This window comes from Phaseolus vulgaris, chromosome 9, assembly GCF_051622355.1.
Source record: "Phaseolus vulgaris cultivar YP4 chromosome 9, ASM5162235v1, whole genome shotgun sequence".
Taxonomy (NCBI): Eukaryota; Viridiplantae; Streptophyta; class Magnoliopsida; order Fabales; family Fabaceae; genus Phaseolus; species Phaseolus vulgaris.
In genome coordinates, this window is record NC_143506.1 from 18,996,364 (window position 1) to 19,005,493 (window position 9,130).

Below are 9,130 nucleotides of genomic sequence, written 5' to 3' on the forward strand. Positions count from 1 at the left end.
TCTTTTTAGTTTCTAAAATGGTATCTAATTTAGTTACTATTACAACTAATTATTTTGCTTTCTACAAATTGGTTTCTATTTGATGATATTCTTGTAGTGAGAATTGTCAGAAATCTAATAAATACATTTTGAATTGGACACTTCATGAATACGTGTCCTACAGGTGTCTTATGAGTGTTGTCAGTCACCGACACGCCATTTAAGAGGAGTGTGCGAACTTCATAACTTGCTAGCACTATATATTATTTTAGAAAGAGTGTTTAGGTGTATTAGAATCAAATATAACTCTTAATAAGGTGGCAATAAATAATTGTTTTCTATGTTCATGATTTCAATCGTAATGATAAATCAACATTACAAATTAGTTGACCAATCCCTTTAGACTCAAATGAAAGTAAAAAAAAAAAGTTATATTTTTAATGTACTTTAATATAAATAATTTTTTAAATTTTATTTAGTATCATTATTTAAAAAACATATTTATTTATATTTAAACATAATTTTGAATTTTACATGTGATTGTTATTATTTAAGCTATCAACATAGTGAGATGTCAAGTAACATAATAATGTCTAACATGAAAGTTTTTTATATAAAAAAATATAATTTTGAATAAATATAATTAGAAGGTAAATTTTTTGAAAAAAAATTGTTTTTAATTATTGTATAAAAAACAGAAATATTAAATAAACTTGACTACTACCATTAATCAGTAATTTCTTATAATTAATTTTTGAAATAGTAATAACAGAGTTGTTTTAATTTTCAACACACATATGAGTGGATAGTTAAGATGATGCTCTTCTTTAAATGCATTAGTATACTGTATAGTAATTATCACCTATAAGGCATGATAGTTTATGTGTGCACATTCTATTGGATTTATTTAATCCAAAAAAAAGTTTTTGCGTTTGAATTTATTACACATAATAGTCATTTTTACAAAGAAAACCAAAAGTTCTATCATTGCTTCTCTTACATTTTTTTTTTCTCCAGGTAAAAGATACGCAATAACCTAAAAATAGAGACAATCGAGTAATGTTCTTATAAAGAGATTATGTAGCTTTAAAATGAAAATAAAAATAAAAACTCAATGAAGATTTTGGCATGCTCATTTCTTGATTGAAAGTGAAGAATATGCAATCTATGGATGTAGAATGCATATTTTGTAAACAAGTGTAGGGAAACGAGTGGCAGAGGAAACGGCAAAGCTTCCAAAAGCATGTGATTGTATGAGTGTTGTCTGTGTATGGTGATGGAATCAAGCAGAGGATCTGCATGTTCTTCATCATTTCCCTCTTTTCCATTTTGCAGTACCATAATGGTATAGTTAAGGTTTCTGTGCTTCATCGTAATGATAATAATAATAAATGTTCTGAGAAATAATATTATGAAGCTTTCATGGCATGCATATAATATAGTTCTTTCGGACACTCTTCTATGCTACATATATACTGAAACATTTTGAGTCAAAATAAGCATTGCATCACCATAAGCTTCACACTTACCCTTTCGACTCACCCATAAACTCTCATTTTAGTGATAGGAAAAAAACGCATCCCAAAGCAGCACCTACAATCGATTGTAAAAAATAAATAATATAAAATGTTTTGATCGTGAATATGCAACCTACAACTATAACTATAAGTAATTAATTAAATTTTCATTTTGTTTTGTTATAATTTTATAAAAGAATTTAAATAAAAATTATAAAAAAAACACAATAATTAAACTCGTTCACTAAAATCACTAAAAAAAAAATAAGGATCTACTAATTGTAGATTCACATTCAACACTTAATACATAAAAGATAAAGCAAAGCAAGAAACTGATTAATTCGTGGGTAGAACAATAAAAAGGTCCCCTTCTTTAATTTCCCTTTCCTTTTCTCATTTTATCAAAATCCTCATTCTAATTTATTATAATATATGATGTGATATATCATAGTGCTTCAGTTCTTGGTAGTTCGTCCACCCATAAATATGCATATTCCCTTCCTCTAAATTTGATTGCGATTTTTCTTGGACAGTTGGTGATACATCAAAGTACACCCAACTCAAAAGTCAGAGCAATTACGAAGGGTATTCTTGAAAAAAAATCAAAAAGTTAAAAAAAACTACGAACAGTAATTCTCATTTTTTTACATTTCACTGATAATTGATAAGTTCGTGGTGGTGTAATTTTTTATTAAAAAATAATAAATAACAAATATTTTAGAGATACTTCATTTCTAATATAAAAAAGACAAGTTATATATACGTATAATCTTAAAAAATAGGAAAGGTGAACAAAATTTATTACAATAATTATTTGTTTACTCCACACGAGTTGATCAATGGAGTTGTATCACTGAAAATGTCACTAATTAGATACATAAAAATATTTTTTTGTCAATAAAAATAATAAATAAATAAATATAAATCATTTAAGAAGTGGTTAAACTCATATACATGTCAAAACTTCACTCAAAAGAGAAATTATGTAATTTTGCTAAAACTTACTAACTCAAAACCAACAAACACATTTAAAAGAATAATACCATCCAACATTAAAAAGCATATGAAGTGGTAGATACATTATTTTTCTTTACCAACAAAAATAAATTAAATTTAAATGAATATTCAAGAGATGATTTAACTCATTTGCATAAAAAAATATAAAAATATGAGGTTAGTCACCTCCATTCCCAATATGCTCTATTCCAAACTTACTCTATATAATACAATCCCAAAATATGAGAAATGCAGAATTGGTGGTTGTAATAGAAGAGTTACCTAGTTTTGGTTTTAGATCTAATTCAACACCAAAACTAACTTATAAAAATACTAATTATTCCTTAAGATATCACACAATAAAACACATATATATATATATATATATATATATATATGAAAGTGAAAGAAGAGTTTCATTTCATACTTACAATAACTTTTGAAATGGACTTACATCCAACCCTAAATTCTGAAGAGTTTCATGTGTCTTCCATAAATTTGCAAACCCCATAGTTATTGTTTGGTACTCTCCCACTGAAGTTAGTGGCTCCAAATGAATGAAAAAGAAATTAGAGAAAGACAATGACTTACATAGTACTAGTGCACTACTACACTCTCCAAGCATTTATCCATGGAGGCCAATGTGTCCGTAGATCAATTCAAAGCGAAGCCTCCAAATTTGGACGATGTTCTTTGCAACTCACAAACCAGTATGAATAGGATGCAATTATAGGTTTATTGGTAGAGGATATTGTTTTAAATTATCTACACCTATAAGAGTTGAAATATCTTTATCATTTATTTATTTTTTATAAAAAACATAAATTTTAGGTGGGGCTCAGGTTTCATCCTAGCCCTAGTTCAGGATTACATGTGAATGTTTTTTTGTCGCTTTTTTTTTTATCATGTTAATGTCTCATTTACTTGTTAATTAAACTAAAGAAATGACCTTTCAAACTATGCACTATTGCTGCGTTTGCTTGAGAAATTAGGGCTATCTACCTATGGAACATTATTTTTGACATTTTTTAGGAGGGGAAAAGTAGCTTTGATAAAATATACAGAATATATTATTTTATGATAATTTCCATTTTTTTATTTATTCACAAGGACCGATATTAAAATGAATAAATAAAACAAAAAGCTCTTACACTATATTTTTTTTTTCATTCTTTCAGATTTTTTTTTATCGAAATAAAGGGTTGTTTCTTTCTCCCCTTCCATAACTTGTGTCATCCCATATTTCTTAAAATAATATGTTTTCATTTTGGAATAGATGATCCTGAAAATCTTTGAATTCTCTTATATAATTCATAGTATTTTTGGATTGAAAATATACATTTAGATTATAAAATTTAAAAGGTATTTAGATTACAAAATTTATATGGTCTTTTTAGATCTGAGAATACTTTATTAGTTCTATAATCTGAAATTTATTTTGTTAAAGAAAAAGAAATATTTCGGATTGTACAGTGTAGGAGGTGTAAATAGAAATATATTGTAGAATCCAAAATATATATTTTTAATAACAAAATGGTCTTTCCGCCTAACCTATGGAGAAGCTTTGGAGGTGCAGGAAGAAACAGGCAGATAGAGATTAAATTACTTCAGAAAAAAATGTGAGGCCCAACAGAAAAGAGCCCAACTTTCTTTTAATGTCGACTATAATCTGCATTGACAGTTCCTAATCCCAAGGGTAATTTTATATTTTCGATTAAGGAAATAAAAAGTGATTTTTTAAGTGCTATGATGCTACTATCTTCTAAATTTTTAATTAGGTAATACAGAACAAAGATATCACATTTTTTATTAACTTTATTAAAATAAAAGAAAGTGTAAATTGAAGTTATTGAGGTGCATAAGAAAATGGCCTAATTCATTCGCGAAAAGGCCCATTTTGCATAATGCTATCACGGTTCAGAATGTGTTTGGTCGACTGTTTCTTCCTGCAACTCCATACCTTCTTCTCTTACCTTTATAAATTTTTTGTATTTTCAAAAATGTCTCTCTGTAATATTCTGGATTACATAATTTGGAAATCATTTTTCAAATTTGTAATTAGCTTCCGAATTACATAATTCAGAAGTCTTTCTTCAGATGCATGATTACTTTTTGGATTACATAATCCGAAAGTTTTTTTTAGTTTCTGGATTATGTGATCCAGAAGTCTTTTTTCAAATGCGTTTCTGAATTTCATAATCTGGAAGCTACTCTATAGGGGTGGCACGAGAAGGATAAAAATGTAGTTTCATGTTTTGTATGGAGATGATAGATATGGAGGTGCAGGAAGAAACAGTCTGTTTGGTCTTCCAAAGAGATTTATTTTTTTTCCAAAGTCAGAAAACAGAATAAGAGCACAATGTCTACAGATACAAACAAAGACAAACATATGATGCTGCATACTCAATCAAATTTATAAAACTAATTTGTTGTTTGATTATAAACATGTTAAATAACCAATGAGGTTCCCTGCGCCATAATTTTTTTATTGAAATTTTAACTTAAAAATGTCGTTCTTCCAAACCCTTGTTTAGTAATGCATACACGTTTAAGAAAAGAATAACCTAGTTCTTCTATATAGGATGAAGTAAACAATAGCCATTATTTGATCATTTTACCAATATGAGATATATGTAAAGCATTTTCATTTCGCTAAAATTAAAACTAAACCAAAACCAGAATCCTTATCTTTAAATTGCAAAGAATTAGAAAATGAAATTATAGTTCTAAATTAAATTGTATAGCTCAGTAGATAAGGATTGAAAATTAAAAAAAAAATACATTTTAATTATTTTATTACAAACATGAAAATACTATATAATATCATTATCAGAATTTGAAAATCTATTTTTCTTATAACTTGAATTTGCATATAATTCCTTACTAATAACAAAGCTCTGCATATGACGGGTCTAACTCTGAATAATGAAACTTTAACCTATTCTAAATTAGTTTGAAAAACGTGTTTGAAAATAGAAAAGGAAGATAGAGTGAGGTAATTAAGTGGAAGATGAGATATAAGATTTGATGATTAGTGATGGAAGATGGAGTTAGAGCATATAATGATTAAAGAAGGTGAAGGTGGTGGGTGCATGAGTGCGCATTTAGTTTTGGACCCACTCAATACTCACTATTACTTTTTATAATAACACACAACTTTCTATTCTCCCTTGTGGGAAAACCCTAATTTTGTCTGCCACACACACTTGCAGGCAGCAGAATTTCTACATTATGGATTCACTGTTCTGGGAATCACACAGGACATGAAGAGACCCAACCAATACCAATTACAGACCTCTTCATTCTAATTATCTCTCTGTATGTACATTATTACACGATAACTTAAAAATTTATACATATGTATTTTAACCATTTAAATATAAATACAGATTTGTGAATACTAATAATATCAATAAATACGGTTGGTGTTAATTTATCATTAACATACAAGATGATCTTTTTGACTCCATTTCTATTTTTTTTTATTGTATGAGAATTTTATTGTAGGAGAAGAATTAAGACCAGTTAGAGATCAAAAAATACTAATTACATACTCCTTTATTTAAAATCTATCATATGAAAAGTTTATTCGGTTTATCAAGCAATACCCTATTTTTTTTTTACTTTTTGGTATATATAATTTTAAACTTTGTTTTTACATGAGTGGAAGTATTCAATGTATTCCTATATTTATTTATTTCTACTAATAAAAAAAATCACTAAATATTATATATAAATATAAAATTGTCTAATAACTTTGGTCACATGATAACCATTTAAGGATAAGTTACTATAAGAAAATGATATATAAAAAAAATGGTAAGAAAAAGATATATATTTTATTTTGTTGTGTGTATTTACATCACTTCATGTATAGGAAATATATGCAAGTGTATGGAGACTTTGTCTTTCCAAATTACACTCTAATTAGTTAGAGATTCACTAATCATGGGATTCTATCATTATTAAATTAATTGCATACATATAATTGTGTACAATATCGTACAATATTGCATACAATAATTGCGTATAATTTGATAATTATTATTTTCTTAATACTCCCCTCAAGTTGGTAGGTGAAGATCATGAACCCAATTTGTGTCGTAGCGTCAAAAATTGTTCCTTGCCCAGTGCCTTCCTAAAAATATATGTGAGCTGATACGGTACACATGAAAGAATGATTATCCCAACTTGTAATTTTTCTCGCACAATGTGGCAGTCTATCTCAATGTGTTTTGTGCACTCATGTGGGTTTGCTGTTATATGTAATGCCGCTTGATTGTTACAAAAAAGTTGAGCTGACAAGTTACATAGCACCTTTAAATCCTGCAACAGGTATCACAACCAAACTATCTCCAAACATGTATTGGCCATCGCGGTATTGATACGTTTTTCTGTTTTTTTTTTTACTTTCATGAGATAATAGAAGAACAAAAAAAAATGCAATACATACTGATCTCCGAGTTGTCTAACATCCTCCCCAGTCAGTCGAGTCGCAATAAGCTGTCAATGTCAAATTGTTCTCGGATGGCATTAACAATCCTTGTTCCGGTGATCCTTTGATGTACTTTGGAACTCGAACTACGGCATCCCAATGAGATTTCCGTGGAGCCCGTATATATTGACTTAGGGTCCGAACCGAAAATGCTATGTCAGGCCGAATAACCGTGAGGTATATCAGTCGTCCCACAAGTCGCCTGTATTTGACTGGATCCTTTAATATCAAGTATGAATCATTGGAAATTTGTCTGGACGAGCACCTATGAATCATGTATCCTGCAAAATATCAAGTGTATATTTTCTTTGTGACATGTAAATACCAGCTTTGGAATGGGAAAATTCAATCCCTAGAAAATATTTTAAGTCTCCAAGATCTTAGATGTGAAATTATTGTAATAGACCGACTTTAACACGTTGAATTTCTGTCAAATAATTATCGTCCACATAAATCAAAAGGATAGTAAATTATGAGTTATTCTGTCTTGTCTTGTGAGTAGAGAGTAGTCTGTCTTGGATTGTTGAAATCCTACAGATTTAATCACATGAGAAAATGTAGAAAACCATGTTTGGATGCCTGTTTGAGACCATAAAGAAATTTGTTAAGTCGTCATACAATGTTCTCCCTTGTCGATGATGTCCGGGTGGCAAGTCCATGTAAATAATTTAATGCAATGTGCCATATAAGAAGACATTTTGCACATCTAGCTTGTGAGTAAACCAATTTGTGGTTGCTGCAATGGTGAGGAGACACCTCAAAGTTGTTAATTTTGTTGCTGGTGAAAAAGTTTCAGAATAGTCGACACCTTCAATCTGAGTTGTACTTTATTTTATAGACTTATTTGCATCCGATGGATTTCTACCCAGCGGGTAACGGTGTCAAGGTCCACTTTTGATTTAGCTGCAAGGCATAAAACTCTTCGTCCATTTTTTTGCCAATTTGGATCAAGGATAGCTTGAGCATAAGTGTGAGGTTCTTTGGTGGCTGTGATATTAGCAAGATATGCACTATGTATAGAAGAAAATCGTGAATTAGAAAGAAAATGATGCATAGGATACCTGGTTCCATTCGGCCGATCTTGGGCAGTGTTCAAATGATTGGCTTGGGATCCCGTTACGTAGTCTTGAAGCCAGGAAGGTGGGGTTGATGTGCGACTAGATCGTGGAACAGGAAGATCGGTTGGAGAAGGTTTAGTAATGGGTGCCAGACTTCCTGGCGTGGGAGAAAAAGGTTGGTTTGCTGGAGGTTCAGGTGCATTGTGACGAGTAGGAGAATAATGTTGGTTTGTTGGAGGTTCAGGTGCATTATGACGAGTAGGAGAAGAAGGTTGGTTTGCTGGAGTTTGAGGTGCATTGTGACGAGTAGGAGAAGAAGGTTGGTCAAGTGAATGTTGGACAGGAGTGGGTAAGTCAATGTCAATAGCAGACAATATACCTTGTAATGGAGGTAAGGATTGCGTCTGTGACTGTTGGCAGAATGGGAAAACACTTTCATGGAAGATGACATCTCGACTTGTAAAAAAAGTGTCTACATCTATATCAAATAATTTGTATGTTTTTTTATTGAGAGGATAACCAATGAAGATGCACTGTCGAGCACATGAATCAAATTTTTGCTTAGGTGAAACAATAGTTGCATAACAGAGACAACCTTTAAGTGAGAAAGTGAAGGTGTACGATTATATAGCATCTGAAAAGTGATTTATTTTTTAGTAAAGGTGTTGACAAGCGATTAATGATATATGTGGCGGTTAAAACGTATTCTCCAAAACTTCTAATGGTAAATAAGACAGAAATAGGAGGGCTCGTGTTGTGGAGTGTAGACACAATTGCGTTGACATTTAATACCTTTTTTGAGAAAAAAATTACGCATGGAATTAAATTTCAATCAGTTGTTAATGCGAATGGTTTTAATAGATGCCTGAAATTGATTTTGTGCAAAAGTAATGAATGATTCTAAAAGATGTTGGGTTTCAGACTTGTGATTCATAAGAAGAAATAACCAAGTATAGTCATCACTATAGTGAGAAAAAAAGATTTCCAAAATGAGTTGGGGTTTTATGAAGACCCCAAATGTCAATAGATTAAATGGAGAATGAGATTTTATTGTGCTTAAAGGAAATGGTAGCCTTGTTTATTTA

The 9,130-nt window shown here is 30.2% G+C and overlaps 1 long non-coding RNA gene across 1 annotated transcript; it reads right to left on the bottom strand.

Annotated features, from left to right (window-relative positions):
• Positions 1–986: 986 nt before the first annotated feature.
• LOC137821873 (uncharacterized) lies at positions 987–3,223 on the bottom strand. Its single transcript, XR_011082887.2, has 3 exons — positions 3,084–3,223; positions 1,509–1,572; positions 987–1,339 (listed from the first exon to the last, which is right to left on the bottom strand). It is a non-coding gene; the product is annotated as an uncharacterized LOC137821873 (long non-coding RNA).
• Positions 3,224–9,130: the final 5,907 nt, after the last annotated feature.